This window comes from Pinus tabuliformis, chromosome J (assembly GCF_031772625.1).
Source record: "Pinus tabuliformis cultivar Carrire ecotype Pingquan chromosome J, CPIR1, whole genome shotgun sequence".
NCBI classification, from domain to species: Eukaryota; Viridiplantae; Streptophyta; class Pinopsida; order Pinales; family Pinaceae; genus Pinus; species Pinus tabuliformis.
Genome location: NC_142295.1, coordinates 1,510,724,357 through 1,510,746,972, shown reverse-complemented (window position 1 = coordinate 1,510,746,972; position 22,616 = coordinate 1,510,724,357). Strand labels below are relative to the sequence as shown.

The following is a 22,616-nucleotide window of genomic DNA, read 5'->3' as shown; positions in this document are numbered from 1 at the left end:
ATTTGCACTGATGCCTGCATTATCCTTCGAGCTGCCCAAGGTGAAAACGACTGAGCTGAATGCTGGAAGCACGGGCTCTCCTTCACTGGAGCTGCCCACCTCCATGAACTGACTGGCCTGAATTGGGGTGGCTCTCGCCCTCCTGTAGCAGTAGCAGCAACAGCAGTGATGGTGCACATTTGTTGCAGGGGGTCGTGAAGATGCACCTCGCCCCGGTCCCCTTCTGCTCGGTTGTCTTTCCCGCAATCGTGCCATAGACTCCACGTTTTCTTCGACTTGTTCCAGAACCGAGCTCGTGGGCTTGAAGTCCCCGCTGTGACTGCCAAAGGATAGCAGTACCCAGATTGATGCAGGGCGAAACTCAACTGCCCAAAGACCACACACAGAAGTAACAAACCCAGAACGGACTTTGCCCGAGTGAGAATCTTCACTTTTCGCCTCAAATTCACTCCAATTGCTCTTGGAGCTTTGTTCCCTCCTGAGACGTTCACCAGCTTTGCAATGTCGACTTGCAGTGTCTGCGTTTTGAGGGAGGAGAGCGCCCACCCGTCCAGAATATTTCCAAGCCTGCACCACCCAGGCTCTACCATGCAAATGCGCCTGCATTGATCCGCCTTCCCTGTTAATACTCGCGACATTCCCTCGAAAAGAGCCCTCCATAACTGCTTCCTGCATCCACATCTCTTCAACCTGCGCAACATTGAATGCCAAGAGCTCGGGTGGCTGAACATTAAACCTCGGCGGCAGTGAACCATTAATATGCAGCGTTAGCACGGGGCGGCACATGCTGGGCATGTGGCTCGTCCCTGTTTGACGTGCCATCACCCGCATCCGGGGCATAGGGTTTATAATATTAATCATAGTGTTTGATAAAAATCCTTTGGGTTTATAATCATTGTCAACGATGGTCAACCATGGTCCAATGCCTCATTGTGAGAAAGATTGTGTAAATGTAAAAATAAACCATGATCTACCATGGTCAACCATGGTCCAATGCCACATTTTGAAAAGATTGTCTCGATATGAAAATCAACCATTATAATATTAATCATAGTGTTTGATAAAAATACTTTGGGTTTATAATCATTGTCAATGATGGTCAACCATGGTCCAATGCCTCATTGTGAGAAAGATTGTGTAAATGTAAAAATCAACCATGATATACCATGGTCAACCATGGTCCAACGCCAAATTTTGAAAAGATTGTCTCAATATGAAAATCAACCATGGTCAATGATGGCCCAACGTCACATTGTGGCAAAGATTAGCTCAATATGAAAATCAACCATGGTAAACCATAGTTAACCATGTTTATTTTAGGGTTTATAATATTTATCTTAGTGCTTATATACCTTGGGTTTATAATATTAATCCCTTGGGTTTATAATATTAATCCCTTGGGTTTAATATTATTCCCTTGGGTTTATAATCCCTTGGGGTTTTAGTATTAACCCCTTGGGCTTATAATATCAATCCCTTGGGTTTATTAATTTAAGGGTTCATATTCCTAGACAAAGATTGTCTTAATATGAAATTGAACCATGGTCAACTGTTGTCAACAATGGTAAACCATTGTGAATCATCATCAACCATGGTCAATCATGGTCAACCATGGTCGAATGTCACATTCGTCTGAAAATTTTTCAAGCATTGCATTGTGACAAACATTGTCTCAATGCGATAATAAATCTAATAATGTTTGTTGCAATGTTATATTTCATTGAAATTTATTCAATGTTGTAATGTGACATTAGAAAATTGGGGTTTAATATTAGGTTTCTAATATTGTGTTTAATATTAGATTTATAATTTTAGAGTTTAATATTGGGATTATAACATTAGGGTTTTTATTATTGGGTTTAATATTAATCCTAGGGTTTGTAATATTAATCCTACTATTTATATCAATCCCTTGGGTTTATTAATCCCCTAGGTTTATAATACTAATACCTTGGGTTTATTAATCTCTTAGGTTTATCAATCCCTTAGGATGATTAATTGTTTGGGTTTATGATATTGAGACAATCTTTCTCATTGTGAGAAAGATTGTCTAAATATGAAAATCTCTTAGGTTTATCAATCGCTTAGGTTCATTAATTACTTGGGTTTATTATATTCATCACTTGGGTTTTTGATATTGAGACAATATTTCTCATCGTGAGAAAGATTTGTCTGAATACGAAAATCAATTATGGTCTACCATGGTCAACAATGGTGCAACATCACATTATGACAAATATTGTCTCAATATGAAAACCAACCATGATCAACCATGGAAAATGATGGTCCAATGTCACATTGTGGCAAATATTAGCTCAATATGAAAATCAACCATGGTAAACGACAATTAACCATGTCGTTTATAATATTTATCTTAGTGTCTATATACCTTGGGTTTATAATATTAATCCCTTGGGTTTAATATTATTCCCTTGGGTTTATAATCCCTTGGGGTTTTAATATTAATCCCTTGGGTTTATAATATCAATCCCTTGGTTTATTAATTTTAAGGGTTCATATTCCTAGACAAAGATTGGCTTAATATGAAAATGAACCATGGTCAACTGTTGTAAAATAATCAACCATGGTCAACCATGGTGCAACGTCACATTATGACAAATATTGTCTCAATATGAAAACCAACCATGATCAACCATGGATAATGATGGTCCATCGTCGCATTGTGGCAAAGATTAGCTCAATATGAAAATCAACCATGGTAAACGAACAATTAACCATGTCGTTTATAATATTTATCTTAGTGTCTATATACTTTGGGATTATAATATTAATCCCTTGGGTTTATAATATTAATCCCTTGGGTTTAATATTATTCCCTTGGGTTTATAATCCCTTGGAGTTTTAATATTAATCCCTTGGATTTATAATATCAATCCCTTGGGTTTATTAATTTAAGGGTTCATATTCCTAGACAAAGATTGTCTTAATATGAAAATGAACCATGGTCAACTGTTGTAAACAATGGTAAACCATTGTTAGTCATCATCAACCATAGTCAATCATGGTCAATAATGGTCGAATGTCACATTTGTCTGAAAATTTGTCAAACATTGCATTGTCACAAACATTGTCTCAAGCGATAATCAATATAATAATAATGTGATATTCAATGTTGTAATGTAACATTAGAAAATTGTGGTTTGATATTAGGGTTTCTAATATTGTGTTTAATATTAGATTTATTATATAGCAGTACTTTGCTTCCCTTTCACAGTGGGAGAATGGAAGGATGGAGGTTGAAGCGCGATGGTTTAGAGATTAATTGAAGCTTGATGCATATAGGTCTTCATCCAATATGATGAATGTTGAAAATGGAAACATGAACCAGCTAGACCTAAATCTGCCAAGGTCTGTTGTTGCATATAGATTTGATGATCCAATTGTTGCTCTGGCTTCTCATGTTTGGGCTCAACAACTGCATGCATCAGTACTAGCACTTAATTCTCAGAACATGGATCAACATTTGGTTCAAAGGACAAACAGATATTCTGGGAGCTATAGTGTTCCATATCAATCTGGAAATGTGGATGGACTATCACTGCACCAATATCATGAGGGGTATGTTACTCTTTTTTTACATAGCATGTGCTCCTCGGCCCTTGGTTGTGCGTACTCTGTGTTGAAAATGGCAACAAGAAATGCTAAAAATAGCATTTCAGGATATACTCCAACTCTGTTGGAAATAGCAAAAAATAGAAATGCTAAAAATAGCATTGCTATAAATAGTATTTCAGGATATATTCCAATTTTAATTAGTCCCTAAACTAAAATTGAGAATTAAAATTTGAATTTTATCTTAGCAGTTGTTTGAAAAATAATTAATTAATTCATCTTGAGTTAATTAGTTGGAGAAAATCAAACATGAAGTCTATGTAAAGACATGCAACAGTTATCCCTTTGATTGAGGAAGTTATCCCTTAATTAAGGAGATCAGGATGGGTTGTACTTTGAGTTGTAATTAGTTAGCTCAGTTAACTGAGTTAAGTCCAGTTAGATTAGTTCCAACAATTTGTGGAACTAATTGTGAGTTCAGTCAGTTAATGCATGCATGCATGCAACTAGTGTTCTCTAGGTAACTGAATATTCTCTCATAAATAACTCATGCATGTCAGTTCAGACAAAGACCCAGTTGAGATTAAAGGAAGGGACAATGTACTATTAGTTGGAGGAATTTTCCTATATAGGAAACTCATCCATGTAGAAGGAATCATCTCCTTCAGGATTGCGCAGTTGGATCAGAGGTTAGTGAGTGTGTGAAGAGGCCAATTCACACAAGTGGTAGCACTAGACCCCAAGGAAAATTGTGCAAGGAAATAGGAGGCTTGGAGGGCAGAGGAGAAGGTTTGGAGAAGCCTTTGATTGTCTATGAGTAGCATTGTTAGATTGCAGAGAGAGCAGGATAGCTTGTGAGCTGATTCTTTTTGTAATCTAAAAATATTTCCACTTGTATGATAATATAGAGATTGGGGTTTTAGGATGAGGCTTTCCCTGGGTTATTCTTCTATGTTCATGTGTGATTGATTTCTCATTCTCAGTTATATGTGTTGTAGAAGTAGATCTTGTATTTTGCTTTAGTATATTGCATAATCTGTTGATCTACAGTGGGAATTTCTACATGGTATCTGAGCAAAGGTGATCAAAGTGAAGAACAGTATAAAACAAGGGAGAAGTTTCAAGTTTCAAGTTTCTGAATATAGAAATCGAGTTCTTATCACATCTCAATTTCACCAATGGCATTCAATGGTTTAAGACTCGAGTATGCCCTTGATGGCAGCTCGAATTATATAGCCTGGAAGGATCGTATGGAAGCAGTATTAGAGGATAACGGTCTAAACGAATTCATTGATCAAGAAGTCCCCTAGCCGACTGATGCTACTAAATTGGCGGAATGGAAGAAATGTGTGGCTAGAGAAAGGAGAATCCTCTTGTAGGGAGTTCAAGACCACATTGTCTCGAGCCTCCATGGGAAGGAGACATCGTTTTCGATGTGGAAAACATTGAAAGATCTATATCAGAATAGCAGTGATTAGAGGAAGCTGGTGCTGAAAGACAAGCTTCCGAAAATCAAGTTTGAAAATGGCAACACGATCTCTACATATCTAAACAAGCTCACCACCTGCAGGGATGAGCTTGGAAGTGTAGGGATCATGACAGCCGATGATGACATGGTGAGTCTTGCTCTCCTCAGTCTTCCTAAGAGCTGGCATAATTACCAAGACTCGGTTAATGGAAGAGAAAAACTGCCATATTAGGAACGACTTTGGTCGGATCTGATGTAGGAGGAGATAAGAAGAAGCACCAGAGATGGTTCTTCATCCAAGGAGGATGAAGAAAATTGCGCCTTAGTGAGTAAGGCGAAGAAAGGGAAGGAGAAGGATTCTCATCCCAAATCGAGTTCTTCCCATGGTGGGAAGAAGTTTGACAAATCGAAAGTGCGATGCTTCCATTGTCATGAGGTGGGCCATTTTGCTACAAATTTTCCACTAAAGAAATCCAAGATGGGATCCAAGGAATGATCTGAAGGTGAGGCATTGGCCTCACAATTCGAGTTGGATTTCACCCTCTTTGCATGCATGGTTTCATCCATGGTGGGATGTGGTTGGTTTCTTGACTGTGGAGCTTCTTTCCACATGACCAACAACAAGAGTTTATTCAGTACCTTGGAGGAGAAAGATCTCCAGATACTCATAGCGATGGGTGATGATGAAAAGTATAGTGTCTCAAGTGTAGGAACAGTTGTTTTTCATAGGGAGTATGGAGCTCGTATTACCTTGACCGATGTCAAGTATGTACCAGGACTGAGGAAAAATTTGGTGTCGATCGCAATGCTGGAAGACAAAGGCTATGATGTAGTCTTCAGTAAGGGAAAGGTTTTCCTTCAACACATCACCATGAGACAGATGAAACAGATTGGTGTGCTAGCTAGGAACTTGTATGCACTTGAGGTACAAGATGCATGCAAAGCCTTGAGGAGTAAGGCCAAGGTCAGATACTTGGTGGTTGACAGGGAGAGTAAATTACCTCTCAACATGCAGCGCCAAAAGAAGTCTCAAACAATTTTGGAGGAGCCACAATTGGTGAAGCAGCTTTAGGAGGTTGTGGAGTAGCCACAACTGGAGAAGCTGAGAGGAGACCGAGTAGAGGCATCCACTCATGCAGAGACCTCCAGTAGGGGAAATTTCAAGCCAAGTAGGAAGAGGGATCACATGCATCCATACCTCCAGGTGTGAGGTGGGGCAATGTGAAGTGTCCCAAGAAGGCTGAAATAGGGGTAGGATCCTTGAGGTACCCAACCTCTTTTATTAGACCTTGCTACGAGAGCCCCGACGAGCAATAGCAGGACTGGCTGAGTGGGTAGAGACAGATGCGGATGGAGTAGCAGAGAGAGCTACAGTGCAGGAGTCCCAAGACAACACAGAGATAACAGGCTACAGCAATGCAAGAGGCACAGGAGTGTTGCACCAGTGTAGGATGGCACAGAGAGGTGTGCAATGGTGTGAGATGCAGGGAGTTGTTGCAACAGTGCAGAGGTCAGAAAGGGAGCACTTTTCAGTGTCAAAGGAAGCTTCAGCATCAGAGGGTGTTTCTAGCCCAACAAGGAGGTCAGTTGGGAGATAATTTACTTACTTCTCAGTAACTGAGTTGCAATGCAGTAGTGGGTAGCACGATGCAACATGGTGAGAGGAGGTGCAGTGCAGTTGCAGTGCTGGGAGATAGGACTAGCAGCAACACGGATGTAGCTGGAGGAATCGGTGTGTTATGAAACCAACTCACAAAAAGATAGAAAAGAGAGATCAACACCTTAGAATTCAGCCTCTTCGAGGGGGCAACCTCTTTTACATTACATAAATGAGCAATTATTGGATGATTCAAATGAAAAAACCTCCTTTCTATATATAGGAGTCTAAGGAATCACAATATAACCCAGCCGACCTAACAATAATAATATAAAGCCACAAAAATAACAATAGAGGGATTCTATGGGGCACAGTAATAACAATATGGGGACAATAGGGGCACAACGATATTAATAAGGGATACAACTACAATAGTAATGGGGTAATCACTAATATTATAGGGACCCAACGTGCCCCTCTCCTTCAAAACAGTGTTGTCCTCAACGCTTGAGTAGTTCTGGATGCTTCTGTATAAAATTCTCATCCTCCCATGTGGAATCTTCAGCGGATAAGTTCTTCCACTTTATAAGATACTCCGAAATTGATCAATTTCGTAACTATCGAGTTCTTGTTTCTATGAATACTTCTGGTTCCAATATAATTTGTCCTTCCTCGTCAAGTTCTGGCAATATTGTTTGAATTGGGAGCTTGTCGCCTATAACCTTCTTTAAACATGAAACATGGAAAACTAGGTGCAATCGAGAAGCTGCAGGAAGCTCCAATCTGTATGCCATAGTACCAATATTTTGCAACACCTTGTATGGACCATAATACTTTGGTGATAATTTATTATCCTTCTTAACTTGCTTGAGGGACATTTGCTTATATGGTTGTATCCGTAGGAATACCCAATCACCTACATCAAAACTTCTTTCACTGCAATGTTGATCTACCTATTGTTTCATTCTATTCTGTGCCAACACGAGGTTATCCTTTAAGAGTTGGAGGACTTGTTGTTGATGTTCGATGTGATGTTCCACTACTTGAACCTTAGAATTTTCTCTTAAATATGATGTGATGGATGGTGGCTGATATCCATAAAGTGCCATAAATGGGGTCATTTTTGTTGCTGTATGGAAGGAAGTGTTATACCACCATTCAGCCAGAGGCAACCATTTGACCCATTGTGTCTATTTATCAGATACAAAGCAACGAAGATATCCTTCCAAACATTTGTTTACTATCTCAGTTTGCCCATCAGATTGAGGATGATAAGATGAGCTATGAGCTAACTGAGTACCAAGACAAGAAAATAATTCTGTCCAAAAATTTCTAGTGAAAATGGGATCTTTGTCACTTACAATAATCTTTGGGTTTCCATGTAGCTTTTGAATTGTTTCCATAAATGCAGTAGAAACTGTACTGGCTTTAAATGGATGTGATAATGCACAAAAGTTTGCATACTTGGTAAGTCTGTCAACTACAACCATGATGACACTCTTTCCCTCAGACTTGGATAAACCTGTGATAAAATCCATTGAAACCTCCTCCCAATGTTGGCTTGGAATGGATAAAGGTTGTAATAGACCCGATGTCTTAATTGTTTCAACTTTATTTTGTTGGCAAACCAAACATTCCGCCACAAACGTTTGAATATCTGATTTAAGGCCCTCCCAAAAAAATTCCTTCTTAACCCTGTGGTAAGCTTTTAAAAATCCTGAGTGCCCTCCTAAGGGAGAAGTGTGCAATTCCATAAGAATATTTTGTTTTAGCTGGGAACTCTTACAGAGGTATAAGCGATCTTTGTACCATAACGAATCATTTTTCCAGCTAAATGTATTAGACGTACTGGAGTCTTGTTGTAACTTTCGAATAAGTGCCCACACTTCTTCGTCATTCTTCCATTCCTCCCTTGTTTCGTTTATCCAATCTGGTTGGATAATAGAAATGGCACACAAAAATGCTTGCACATCCTCATCCTTTCTTGAGAGTGCATCTGCCACCACATTTTTCTTTCCTTTTTTGTAGATGATTTCAAAGTCATAACCCAACATCTTTTTGACCCACTTTTGTTGCTCTTCAGAGGATAATATTTTTTCTAAAAAGTATTTAAGGCTATCATGATCCGTTTTTACCTTGAAGTGTCATCCCATTAGGTAGGGTCACCATTTCTTAAGTGCATGGAGTATTGCCAACATTTCCTTCTCATAAATAGCTTTGTGTAAAAACTTCCCCTTGATTGGATGAATTTCAAAAGCAATGGGTCTTTCATCTTGCATTAAAACAACACCAATTCCATTTCTTGAAGCATCACATTCCACAATAAAGGTTTTTGTGAAGTCTAGTGTAGCTAAGACCAGTGCTTGGCACATTGCCTCTTTAAGATGCTCGAAGGCCTTTGTTGCTTCTGGAGTCCATGAAAATGCATCTTTCTTCAATAATGTTGTTAAATTTGTTGCTATTCTCCCATAATTCTTAACAAACTTGCGATAATACCCTGTCAACCCGAGAAATACTCACAGATGCTTTATGGATGTGGGGATTTTCCATTCCTTAATGGCTTTAATTTTGCTAGGGTATACCTTAACTCCTTCATGAGATACAATATGACCCAGATATTCCACCTCTTGTACTCCAGAGAAACAATTGGATCTTTTTGTATATAATTGTTTCTCCTCCAATAGTTGTAGCACCATGTCAACATGTTCAACATGATCCTTCCAAGACTTGTTGTAGATTAGTATATCATCAAAAAACACTAACACAAATTTTCTAAGGAATGGTTTGAAAATGGAATTCATCAAACCTTGAAATGTTGAAGGTGCATTGGTAAGGCCAAAAGGAATGACCAAAAATTCATAATGACCCTCATGAGTTCTAAATGCTGTTTGCGGAATGTCTTTAGTCTTCATTCTGATTTGATGATATCCTGAACGAAGATCCAACTTGGTGAAGTAAATTGATCCATGCAATTCATCCAGTAATTCATCAATGATAGGAATGGGAAACTTATCTTTAATAGTGAGCTTGTTGAGCTCCCTATAATCCGGATACATGCGCCATGATCCATCCTTCTTTTGAACCAATACTACTGGAGCAGAGAAAGAAATTTGACTCGGTTGAATTATACCATCCTCTAGCATTTCTGCAACCATATATTCAATTTCACTTTTTTGGGCATAGGGATATCTGTACGGCCTGATGTTTGGAGGAACACTTCCTGGAATTAGATGAATAGCATGATCATTGTTATAGACATTTTTGTGCCTTACAGCTTTGAGCATGAAATGTCCATAATTCAAGGGATCCAAAGTCCCTAAATATGTTGTTACAGCTCCTAAAGGAACAAGGTCAACCAATGACAACTTCTCCCAAAAGTTCTCCACCAAAAACCACTCAGAACTAGTCAAATCAGGATCAATTCAGAAGCTCCACTAGCTGCCTGTGTTGCAAAGCACCCAAATACACTGGCTAGGTGCGTTGCAACGCACTTGAATGCACTACCCAGGTGCGTTGAGCAGGAAATGACAAGTGGCAGAGTCATTCAACGAGGTGGAAAGACCATGGAAACTTCCAGAATCTTCTCCAATGACACTTGCCTCACTGAATTCGACCAAGTGATGAGTAAGAGGCTCTCAGTCTCCAAGTGGAAGCAAGAACTGACAGAGAGAAGCCACAAGTCAAAACATAAGTTGACTCATCCTCTCTGCTTACATCTATATATGGATCCCTCATCCCAGAGATCCGGAGGCTGGAATTTTGTACTTTGTAGAGAATTGTTGTTGGTTTGAGATTGAGATTAGTACATTGGGTGATTTATGCTTTGTTGGAGGAGAGGAAGGGATTCCTTTGCTGGGAGGTAGATGCTGGATTGGGACTCACTTGGTTGTATCTCCTCTTGGACTTTCTTATTCTATCAATAAACTATTTGAGTTTCTCCTACATGCTGTGTATCAATGATGTTTTGTTATATTTGCATGTTTAGCTTAATCTGATCCTGAGCTTTTTATGAATGTATATCTATATCTTCGTGTAGTTTCTCTCTCTTGTGATCTTGCAGGAATTCGGTGAAGCTAGGCCGGTAAAGGAGCAGGGAGCTTGGAGCTATTGAAGAGAGGAGCGATTGGATCAACAAACTAGCGAAAGACACAGGTTAGTTACATCCTTTCTCCTCATTTACATTTCATAAAGAAGAATACTCAAGTAGTTTTCCTTGTTTGTTGCTAAGGCACTATCACACCTTAGAGTGGGATAGGGGCGTTCTGAATAGATACTTTTCCCAACAACAAATTGGCGACTCTGCTGGGGATCGTATCTAGTTAGTTTATTTGTGTTTCTATTGTTGTTCTTCTCATAAACTCAGGAGTGCTGAATCGAACTGCATTTGCCATTTACAAATGCAAAGTAGAGATCTGCTACTCTAGTCCATTTACTGGACCTGTTTATGATCTGAACAAGCTGATCCACAAATGCTCTAACAACCCTTTGTGATAGCTCTTAGTCCTCCTTTAAATCATCCTCCTAATTGTACCTTATTGATAGCTTTTATCCGGCCAAAAACCTCAGATCAGACTGCAAACCGTGACCCAGAACCCAGAGACAATTCTCGTTTCTGCTTCAGCGCAGGCTCTGTGAAGAGACTCTGCATTTCAACGCAGGTCCCGAGAGGGCTACCTGCGCTGCAATTCAGTTTCTCTGTGCAACAGGTGCGCTGATTAGCCTTTGCCCTGTGTAGCTGTGGTTCTTTGCATCCTTGTGTTCAGTTTTATCTCTATTTTTTGCAGCCTGTTATCAGTGTGTGTACCTATCTGAAAACCCCTTTTCTCTGCCTTGATTCTGCCTCAGTTGTATAAAAGAAACTGTATTTGTTTTTGTGTATTTGTTACATCATTTGCAGTTTCCCATTACAAAAGTAAACTAGTCATACTGTCGCCCTTAGATCTAGACCTGTCGTAAGTGTCGTTTTGATCTTAGGAGTAAATTTGTTTGCTGTTGACAGTTGATTGCGCTTTTAATTTTGTCTTTTGGTTTGAAATTGTGAATTTCTAGTGTCGAAACAAGTGTTTACTTCAAAATCATAAAGTGTCGTAATCGTCTTTTTGATTTCAAAAAGAAACTTGTTTGTGTTTTCACTTGAAATCGAATTCAAATTTTGTACAACAGCTTTCTTTTTAGGCATCAATATTAAGAAAGTAAAAACAAATACATGCATTTGTGCATTTGCATAATGATAGTTTGTATGGTTTGATTTAGGAAAAGTGCATTTATAGTGTGCTCTTTGCTCTTTGAGAAAAGATTGTGTCTTTCTTTTCCCCTTGTAGCTAGGATTTTCATTGTTGAAAAGAGATAAATGCTTGCTTATCATCTTTAGACTGCATTTAGGAATTGTATCTACATCTCGTGGTGATCCAAAAAGGCAAACTTCTAAGAAAGATCAACCTAAAATAAATTGAATGAACTTAACAACGCTTTGTAACTTAACACATAACATAGAGGTCTAGGCTAGAGACGTGTTCCGACGTCGTAAAACCTGGTTACTGTCGGCCTCATTGATGGTTGGGTGATTCCTCCTGAGAGACAATAAGTGCCAGTATGGATTGTGCTCCCACGTACCGTCGAGTATATATTGGGAGACCCCTATAGGCATAAAACCTTTATCCATAGGAAGCCGTGTCGGCCACCCTACTGATCGCAATGCACTGAACACAGCATTCGGGAAGATTGACCACCTGTACCTTAAAAAGTATTCTACGGTTTTGCGATTGGTTTGGCACACCCTCTACCTAGAACTCCAGAGCAGTCCCTTTCGTTCCTTTTCAGACTCCTTAACGGAAAAGGTCCATCTGAGCACTTGTCACTTCAGGCTCATTAAAAATCGAAGGAGACTAGAGTCATTTTTTGCTTTTTCTCGACTCTTTAAAATTGAAAAAGCAAGTTGTGTCCAAGCGTCGTTAAAATTTATTTTAAACGGAATATTCATACCCTTTTTCCTGCGTTGATCTTTAGGTTGAGAAAATGGAGCCTACCAACCAAGGAATTCCCCTTGGTGGAAATCCTAGTCCCTTCTCCTCTTGGGGAGATGTTGGTGCGCCCCATATGGCCACATTGTCGCTTCCAGGACTGACAATTGGCTTGCCGGTCTGGCTCTTCTCAACCAATGTCGTTCAGAACACCACTATTCCTGAACGGTCGAATCAACAGTTAGACCAGTCCAGAGTTACCCACCAGCCTTCTACTTCCTCTAATTCTTCCTCTCCTCCTTCCTCTTCGCTTGATGGGGCTGGCAAAGCCAAAAGTCAAGTTCCTAAGGAGAAGAAGGAAAAGAAGAAGAAAGAGAAGAATAAGAAGGAGCCAAAAGCGACTGGGGGTAAACGAGTGTCGTCTAACGAAAATCCACACACTGCACTGACCAGGCCTAAATCGCCATGTGTCATTTGCAAGGGAGACCACTTTCACAAAGATTGTCCCTGCATCCCTCGGATACTAAGGGACTGGTCTCCCCGTTTGCACAATCCAGTGGCGTCAACCTCTGATAGCCATGTTGAATGCACACCGTCAACTAGCGAAAGTGAAGTCCCAGGACAAAAAGGGAGAGCTAGATCTCCCTGTAGTCTGTGCGAAGGCAACCACACCATCCACCGTTGTCCTTTCTTAGATGAAGCTAAAAGAGTTTTGGATGATCGTCCGGTTTCACCGTTACGACTCCCTCCTGGATATAAAAAACTCTTGCCGAGTCCTTCGTTAGTTGAAAATCCAGCTGGCCCGCTCAAGTGGTCAGCTGAAGCGCCGGTCATTGAAGATGAACCAGCTGAATCCATACCCGACGAAAGTAAAAAGGTCGAGGCGGCAGTTGACCCGGTCTTGCCTTCAGAGATTTTATCTTCGAATGATACAGTCACTGAGGAGAATAAGGATGACACCGTCCAAATTCTCTTCATCAACACAGACTCCGACGAACATGGGGGCAATCCACCCATTCCTTTATCACGGGAAGGAAGTTCGTCAGAGCGATACCTGGTCGTTTACTCGGTCCCACCTCCAAGCAACCTAGTTGTCTCCTTCGACTGGAATCAACTAGGCAGACCCCGTTTACCAGCAAGCATACCATTCAGAATTATCGTCCAAATATATAGAATGGTCATGGCTGGTACCATCATTGATGAGGGGGCATCTGTGAGTATCCTTTCCTCTATTGCTTGGAAAGCGCTTGGTTCGCCATCGCTTTTGCCTGAAATGAGAAATCTGACAGGCTTTGATAAAGGAACCAGTCGACCTTTAGGGATCCTCCCCAATGTGCCCATAACATTGAAAGGGAAGACCGTTCAAATGAATGTGATGGTCGTTCAAGGACCCTTGGATTATAACCTACTCCTTGGACGAGACTATATATATTGCATGGGAGCCATCATCTCCTCACTCTTTAGAGTAATGTGTTTTCCGCACGAAGGAAGAGTGGTCAAGCTCGTGGACCAGCTTTCATTTCCCGGATCACGCATAGCAAATAGTCATATACCATCCCTAAATGGTCTCTTCACGCAAGAAATGTCTCAACCCACGGTCCGTCCTCCCGATGAGCGCGAGTAATTCGGAGGGATATGACTGGAACCCAGGGGGCATGCGTCCTGGTCTGCTTCGGCAGGAAAAATCTGGGTATAGGGTAGGTTTCTGTGGGAGAATATGACTAGTCCATACCCCGTCCGTGGTTGGAAGAGGGGTTGTTCTAGAATAAGATTCTTTTGTCAAAGTCATGTGAGTTGGCGGGCATCGTCGCTCACCTTTGTTTATCTTGGTAGACATCGCCGAAGAAGTGTTTTGTTTGAAAGATTAACAGAACAATCTTTGGGTGACCTGAAAGAGGTAGGCCTCTCTCGGTAAAACAATTGTTTTGGCGGAAGTGAAGTAGAGGTAACCTTGAAACTCTGTTTTATACCTGGGGGCATGCAAACCTTTTGGAGTGCAAGCAAGGGGCGACTATTTATTTTTTAAATTTTTAAGACCTCTAACCCTTTAAACTCGTAGGATTAGTCGTTTCCGAACTTGCATAACGAAAGGATGCGGGGCATATCTTTGTAAGGCGCAAGCTCCATAAAAATTGGCATCTTACATGAGACATTCTTATCATATGACTGGATTAATCGAGCAGTTTTAGCGCATAGTTCATGCTCGTTAAAAAATAAACATAAGATCGAGCAAGTGTTTCAACCCGTGTTTAAGCTCATTAAAAAATAAACTACCCTCCGGTAAATGACCACCGTGAATGTAGCATTATCAGCCATTAAAGCCTTGGTCGTGTTTGCACCGTCGCCTCCACTTTTCCATTGGCCGATCATTCACCTCCATTTGATTTTTTACCCATTTTGAGGAACAGCTGCGAAGAGTGATTTCACTAGCCATCCTTGTGACACTGCCGTGCTTGGAAAATTCCAACCCTTACCTGGAATCAGCTGCTACCCATTTTATCACTCGTTCCTCAAAAGACGAGTCTTCTTTAAGCTCTTTTCATCTGACTCGTAAAATATGAAAAGATTGCCGAGTTTTGGCCTTCCATCTCGTTAAAGCGACCGGAAGAGCTATCCCTCCTCTAGATTTTAATCTTTTTGGACCTGAGGGATTATTGCACAAAAAGATCGAGCACTTGTTTTGTTCGGCTCGTTAAAACTATCGAAAATTCATCCCTTCTGTATTGTTTTATACTTTTTCGGACTTAAGGGATTAGATGACGAAAAAGGAATTTCGGAGTTAACTTTACGTACCTTTTCAGACTCTCTAAAAATGAAAAGGACCGAGTTATCTTTGTCGTTAGACTCGTTAAAAACATTAATAGCGACAAACTTGTCTTTAGACGAGAACGAGTTTCACTATCGCTAGGCTCGTTAAAACATAGCGATGGGTTTGCCCGAAGGGAAAATTATAGAACAAGCATATGTTATCCTCCTCAAGCTTGACAAAAATAAAGAGGTACTGGTCAGCAATGACTGGGGAAAAATTGGGAAGAAACTCAAAGAACCTTTGTTGGTAGCAAGTCGCTCTTGAACATGACACTTCCACTCCGTGCCTGAATCGGGTTGGGTTGTTTCATTCACCGGTCACATCACCATGGTCTCGCCATACCATCCACCTTTGGGGTAAATGCTACCAATCCATCACACAAGTGTCGCCAATATGTTCAAGAGAAGTCATCCAGAGAAGTCAACCATGTCCCATCCACTACCATACATTATACTCCATTCTTTCATGACCGCCACCCTGAACCATATATCATCAGATCGTTTTCACCTCCATCAAAATAATTTGCTCTGTTCCGTGTCACTGATGTGGGATACATCAAGGCCCTCCTTTGACGGATCGCTTCTTGTCGACATCAGCTCATTATCCAAGAAGTTGATCTAGGAACACCCCCTTCAGTACTTTGAAGCTTGCATGCCTCAATGGCAAGTTTCTCACTTCCGGCGACAGGTATACATCAATGACCTTCGACCGAAAGATTTTGCGTGGTGTTCGACGCCAAGTCCTTTATTCACACCACGTGAATTGTACTACAGTACCTTGAGGGTCATTATCATTATCGGTGATTCCTCTCGCGCTTGTTAACAGTTTACATCATTGACTGGTAATCAAGCGATGTATTTCCATGTTCGACTTCAAAACATTTCTCACATGGATCGACTTGTACTTAGAGTGAAGATCGGACGAGATTGAAGACCCCGAATCTAGTTTCATCCATCCGGGCTGCGATATATATTCAGGAAAAATAAAGACATTGACATGTACAACATTGCAGAACAGATAATCATCCTACCAAAAGGATGATGATTTCATCAGAATCATCAGTCTACCATCAGACGATTGTCTGTCCTATGTACATAAAACGAATTTATAAAGCTGAGCATGGGAATGCCCACCTCAGCTAGATCATGAAAACAATATGAAAAATAATGTATTGTATTGTATCTTATTACAGGTCTCCTCCCAGCATTGAATGAACTTCAGATCCTCCTAATAAAGCATTTCACCCGATAAATGGCCTCATACTTTAGGGGCAACGTTTATAGACATTTTTGTGCCTTACAGCTTTGAGCATGAAATGTCCATAATTCAAGGGATCCAAAGTCCCTGAAGATGTTGTTACAGCTCCTAAAGGAACAAGTTCAACCAATGACAACTTCTCCCAGAAGTTCTCCACCAAAAACCACTCAGAACTAGTCAAATCAGGATCAATTCAGAAGCTCCACTAGCTGCTTGTGTTGCAAAGCACCCAAATACACTGGCTAGGTGCATTGCAATGCACTTGAATGCACTACCCAGGTGCGTTGAGCAGGAAATGACAAGTGGCAGAGTCATTCAACGAGGTGGAAAGACCATGGAAACTTCCAGAATCTTCTCCAATGACACTTGCCTCACTGAATTCGACCAAGTGATGAGTAAGAGGCTCTCAGTCTCCAAGTGGAAGCAAGAACTAACAGAGAGAGCCACAAGTCAAAACATAAGCTGACTCATCCTCTCTGCTTACATCTATATATGGATCCCTCATCCCAGAGATCCAGAGGCTGGAATTTTGTACTTTGTAGAGAATTGCTGTTGGTTTGAGATTGAGATTAGTACATTGGGTGATTTATGCTTTGTTGGAGGAGAGGAAGGGATTCCTTTGCTGGGAGGTAGATGCTGGATCGGGAATCACTTGGTTGTATCTCCTCTTGGACTTTCTTGTTCTATCAATAAACTATTTGAGTTTCTCCTACATGCTGTGTATCAATGATGTTTTGTTATATTTGCATGTTTAGCTTAATCTGATCCTGAGCTTTTTATGAATGTATATATATATCTTCGTGTAGTTTCTCTCTCTTGTGATCTTGCAGGAATTCGGTGAAGCTGGGCCGGTAAAGGAGCAGGGAGCTTGGAGCTATTGAAGAGAGGAGCGATTGGATCAACAAACTAGCGAAAGACACAGGTTAGTTACATCCTTTCTCCTCATTTACATTTCATAAAGAAGAATACTCAAGTAGTTTTCCTTGTTTGTTGCGAAGGCACTATCACACCTTAAAGTGGGATAGGGGCGTTCTGAATAGATACTTTTCCCAACAACAATCATGATCACGAATAGGTGGGAGACCTTTGGGAGTCTCAAATACCTTGAAATGATTGTCCAAGACTTTTTGGAGATCTGGAGAAATAGATGATTCCAATGTGGAAACATCTAGCGAACATAATTGTGAAATTACACCTCTTTGTTCCTTTTTTAGAAGCTTTGTCATACCGTTAGAGCTGATTATCTTTCTCGGTTTCCCTGCAATACCCCTTAATTCAACTTCCTTTCCTTCCACAAAAAATTTCATGAAAAGTTGTTGAAAATTAAAAGCTATTGTACCTAAAGATTGTAGCCATTGGACTCCTAGTACAACATCAGCACCTCCCATTGGAATGGAAAGCATTGGGATAGTCAATCATATTCTCCCATGGATAGCTTGATATTATGGCACTTTCCAGAGAAATTTATTGTTCCTCCATTTGCAACCATCACTTGGCACTCTGGTGCTGGATATAAGAAGCAATTCAATTCTTTTGCTACCTTACAATGAATAAAATTGTGGGTACTTCCTAAATCAATCAACACTATTACCTTTTTCTTCTTGATTTGTCCTTCTATCTTGATGGTTTGAGGAGTGGTAATTCCTGCCAATACATTACAAGATATGGTCAGATTCATTTCTTCTTTATCTGGGCTTTGTTCCTGGAGTATATCCTCTTGTTTTGACCTTTCTTGCTCCTTTTCTTCTTCCTCTTCACAATATATGTAGAATAATTTCTTCTCACCACACTTATGACCTTTAGTGTATTTGCTATCACAACTGTAACAAAGCCCTTTTGCTCTTTTTTCTTCCAATTTTTGTGGTGTCAACCTTATAGGTTGTGGAAGACTAGGGGCAACAACACTTCCATCTTTATAGTTGTGAGTGGTATGCTTCCTGGTTGCCATAATTTTGCTTTCCATTTTTCTTGCTAACCTGAATGCCTTCTCTAATGAATCAGGTTCCCAAAGGCAAACATCATGTTGGATATTATCCTTTAAAGTCCCTATGAACACATCAATTCTATGCTCCTCTGGAATATTTTTTACCCTTATGTTCAATTTTTGGAACTCCTCAATGTGCTCCACTATTGAACCCTTTTGTTTGAGACTTATCAATTGGCTAAAAAAAGTGTTGCTTTTTGTATCCTCATAATGTGCTGTCAATTCTTCTGTAAAAATTGCCTAAGTGATAATTTGTTTACGAGATAAAAGCCATTGATACCATACAACTGATTTGGTTTCAAATATAAAGTTGCAATACGTACCTTTTGTGTGTTTTTCACATTATTGAGATTGAAAAATTGCTCCATCTGTAACATCCATGTTGCGGGATCCTTGCCATCAAACTTCCTCATATCGATTTTTGGAATATGGTGGGTCTTTGATCCAACATTAGAGTCTATGGAATCATGATTAACATTTATTTTGTTCTCATCATGAGTTTCCTTTACTACCCTTTCACCATTAGTGACCATTTCTTGTAGCAACTTATTCATATTTATCTTCAATTCTTCCATCTTATCATCCATGCCATCAAGTTTAGCGTCCATGCCATTCATCTTAGCTTCCATGCCATCCATCTTAGCTTCTATGCCTTTCTTTAAACAATCCATCTTAATTTCTACACCTTTCTTTAAACCATCCATCTTAGCTTCTACATATTTTCTTAAGCCTTCCATCTTAGATTCTGTTGCTTTTTGTGCAAATGACACTTGTTGCACTTGGTCTCATGATTTTGATATATCATGTTGCATTTCTTCCTCTTCTTCATGAGTCATGCTAGAGCTTTCAGGTTTCTTACTAGGTTTTTGCATTTTATTTACTCGGGGCATCAATTACCGATTCAAACTAATTTTTCAAACCAAGCTTATGCAAAAATTTAAAAAAAACTACACACCTTTTTTCACTTTGTAGAAGCTTGATATTGAATCTGATGTATCTCTGCAATTTCGGATCATCCAGTTCTGAAATTGTGATCTGTAGTAGCCCTCTGTGTCCTCTTTCCAATGCCACCAGTCTGATCCAAATTGGATTCTCCAAGGAAGAGTTATGCACAATCTCCCAAGATGACCTGATTATAGACTAGTTCAGTAGAGCGAACTTGTACGACGTGCCACGAGTCACTGTTTCGACCTTTGGATCTAAAAAATATATGAAAGAAACTAAAGTCCGTACTCTTTCTGTACCTTCTTACGAAATTTCAATCTGATGCTCAGAGAGAGACTTATGACGATTTTCCCTAGGTCACATGTTTGGAATGTAATTCAGGAGTTTGCAAAAAGACCAACTTCCTTAGATCATATCTCCGCAAATATAGTGTGAAAACCTCTGAAATTCGGACCCGAGATTCAACGCGATTTCTTCTCAAATGGGTTTTATTTTTAGCTTCTGAAACGTTTCATAAAAAAAGTTATAGCGAAAATTCCACAATGACTTGTTTGGAGCAGTGAAACCCTATAATCCAAAGCTCTGATACCAAATGTTATGAAACCAGCTCACAAAAAGATAGAAAAGAGAGATCAACGCCTTAGAATTCAGCCTCTTCGAGGGGGAAACCTCCTTTACATTACACAAATGAGAAATTCTTGAATGATTCAAATGACAAAACCTCCTTTCTATATATAGGAGTCTAAGGAGTCACAATATAACCCAGCTGACCTAACAATAATAATATAAAGCCACAAAAATAACAATAGAGGGATTCTATGGGGAATAGTAATAACAATATGGGGACAATAGGGGCACAACAATATTAATAAGGGATACAACTACAATAGTAATGGGGTAATCACTAGTATTATAGGGACCCAACACAGTGTGATTGATGCAGTCAGATATCAAAGTGACAGAGGCTAGAGTAGTTAGATACTGAAGAGCACAGAGGTGCAGAGTTTTTCAGTCGACAGAGGCAATAACAGTAAGAGACTTTGATGACAGAGGCATCATTCTGATTCAGGTTGGATATTTTTTGTTTCTGGAGTTGTTGGAGCAACAACACTTGAGAGAAGTGTTGCATGCAGAACATTCCAAAGGTTCAGGATCGGGTTCGAGTTGAATGCCTTTCTTGTTGAGAGGGAGTGTTGAAATGGAAACAAGAAATGATAAAAAATAGAAATGCTAAAAATAGCATTGCTATAAATAGTGTTTTAGGATATACTCCAACTCTGTTGGAAATAGCAAAAAATATAAATGCTAAAAATAGCTTTGTTATAAATTGCATTTTGGGATATATTACAATTTTAATTAGTCCCTGAACTAAAATTGAGAATTAATATTCGAATTTGATCTTAACAGCTATTTGAAAAATAATTAATTAATTCATCTTGAGTTAATTAGTTGGAGAAAATCAAACATGAAGTCTATGTGAAAACATGCAACAGTTATCCCTTTGATTGAGGAAGTTATTCCTTAATTAAGGAGATCATGATGAGTTGTACTTTGAGTTGTAATTAGTTAGCTTAGTTAACTGAGTTAAGTCCAGTTAGATTAGTTCCAACATTTTTTGGAACTAATTGTGAGTTCAGTCAGTTAATGCATGCATGCATGCAACTAGTGTTCTCCATATAACTGAATATTCTCTCATAAATAACTCATGCATGTCAGTTCATACAAAGACCCAGTTGAGATTAAAGGAAGGGATAGTGTACTATCAATTGGAGGAATTTTCCTATATAGGAAACTCATCCATGCAGAAGGAATCATCTCCTTGAGGATTACGTAGTTAGATTAGAGGTTAGTGAGTGTGTGAAGAGGCCAATTCACACAGGTGGCAGCACTGGACCCCAAGGAAAATTGCGCAAGGAAATAGGAGGCTTGGAGGGCAGAGGAGAAGGTTTGGAGAAGCCTTTGACTATCTATGAGCAGCATTGTTTGATTTCAAAGAGAGCAGGATAGCTTGTGAGCTGATTCTTTTTGTAATTTGAACATATTTCCACTTGTATGATAATACAGAGATTGGGGTTTTAGGCTGAGGCTTTCCCTGGGTTATTCTTCTATGTTCATGTGTGATTGATTTCTCATTCTCAGTTATATGTGTTCTAATTGATCTTGCTCATATTCGATTAAGCTTCTGCAAAGTTTGTTGTAGAAGTAGATCTTGTATTTTGCTTTAGTATATTGCATAATTTGTTGATCTACAGTGGGAATTTCTACACTCTGCCCCTAATTTGTATTTGGGTCAAGGTGTCATTGCACCTCCAAGCGATTCATGCATAACTAATGATGCTCGGAAGGAAACAAGTAATGTTTTAAATGGTGAAAAGAATCTAAAATTGAATGAGAACAAGAAAATGAAGTCGTATCAAGACGAATGTGATCACAATTTGCTACCTTTCACACTACGAGGACACACGGTTAATAGAAAAGAAAAAATGTCTAATCATAACACTAATTTCTTGTGGCCAGGCCACAAGTCCAATTCACTTCCAACTTTGATACCAACCTATGGCTCTCCTAGATCAAATCTTTTCAATGGCCCTAGTTACCTACGTTCTAATGAAAGCAGTTCTTCAGTGATCAACAACAACAATGGTAACTATGGAGGATGATTGGTTCCACCTGAAGAAGGGAAAACTTTTATCAATTTTCCTTGTGTAGAAGCGAAAGGAACTTTGTATTTCGAAACTATGAGTTCCTGCAAGTTCTGTAGATGTGATCTTCAAAAGAAGAGGTGTATTCTTGTCTATAGACTGATAAATATGGACCATTTGAAGGTCTTATGAAATTAAATGTTGGAAACTGTGGAAAAACACATATGAGATATTATGTCATGATGAAGAACTTGAGAGAAATTCTTAGATACCTGTTGGACTGTGCAAAAGTTCAGTATACATTTTCATCTTAAAGGAACAAGTAGCATTTTACCACCCAGAATCAGTCATTATGTATGCCTACTAGATTGTGATTATGCT

General features: G+C 39.5%; 1 pseudogene; it reads left to right on the top strand.

Annotated features, from left to right (window-relative positions):
- Positions 1 to 3,022: 3,022 nt before the first annotated feature.
- Positions 3,023 to 22,427, top strand: LOC149233188 (uncharacterized; annotated as a pseudogene).
- The last annotated feature ends 189 nt before the right edge of the window (positions 22,428 to 22,616 follow it).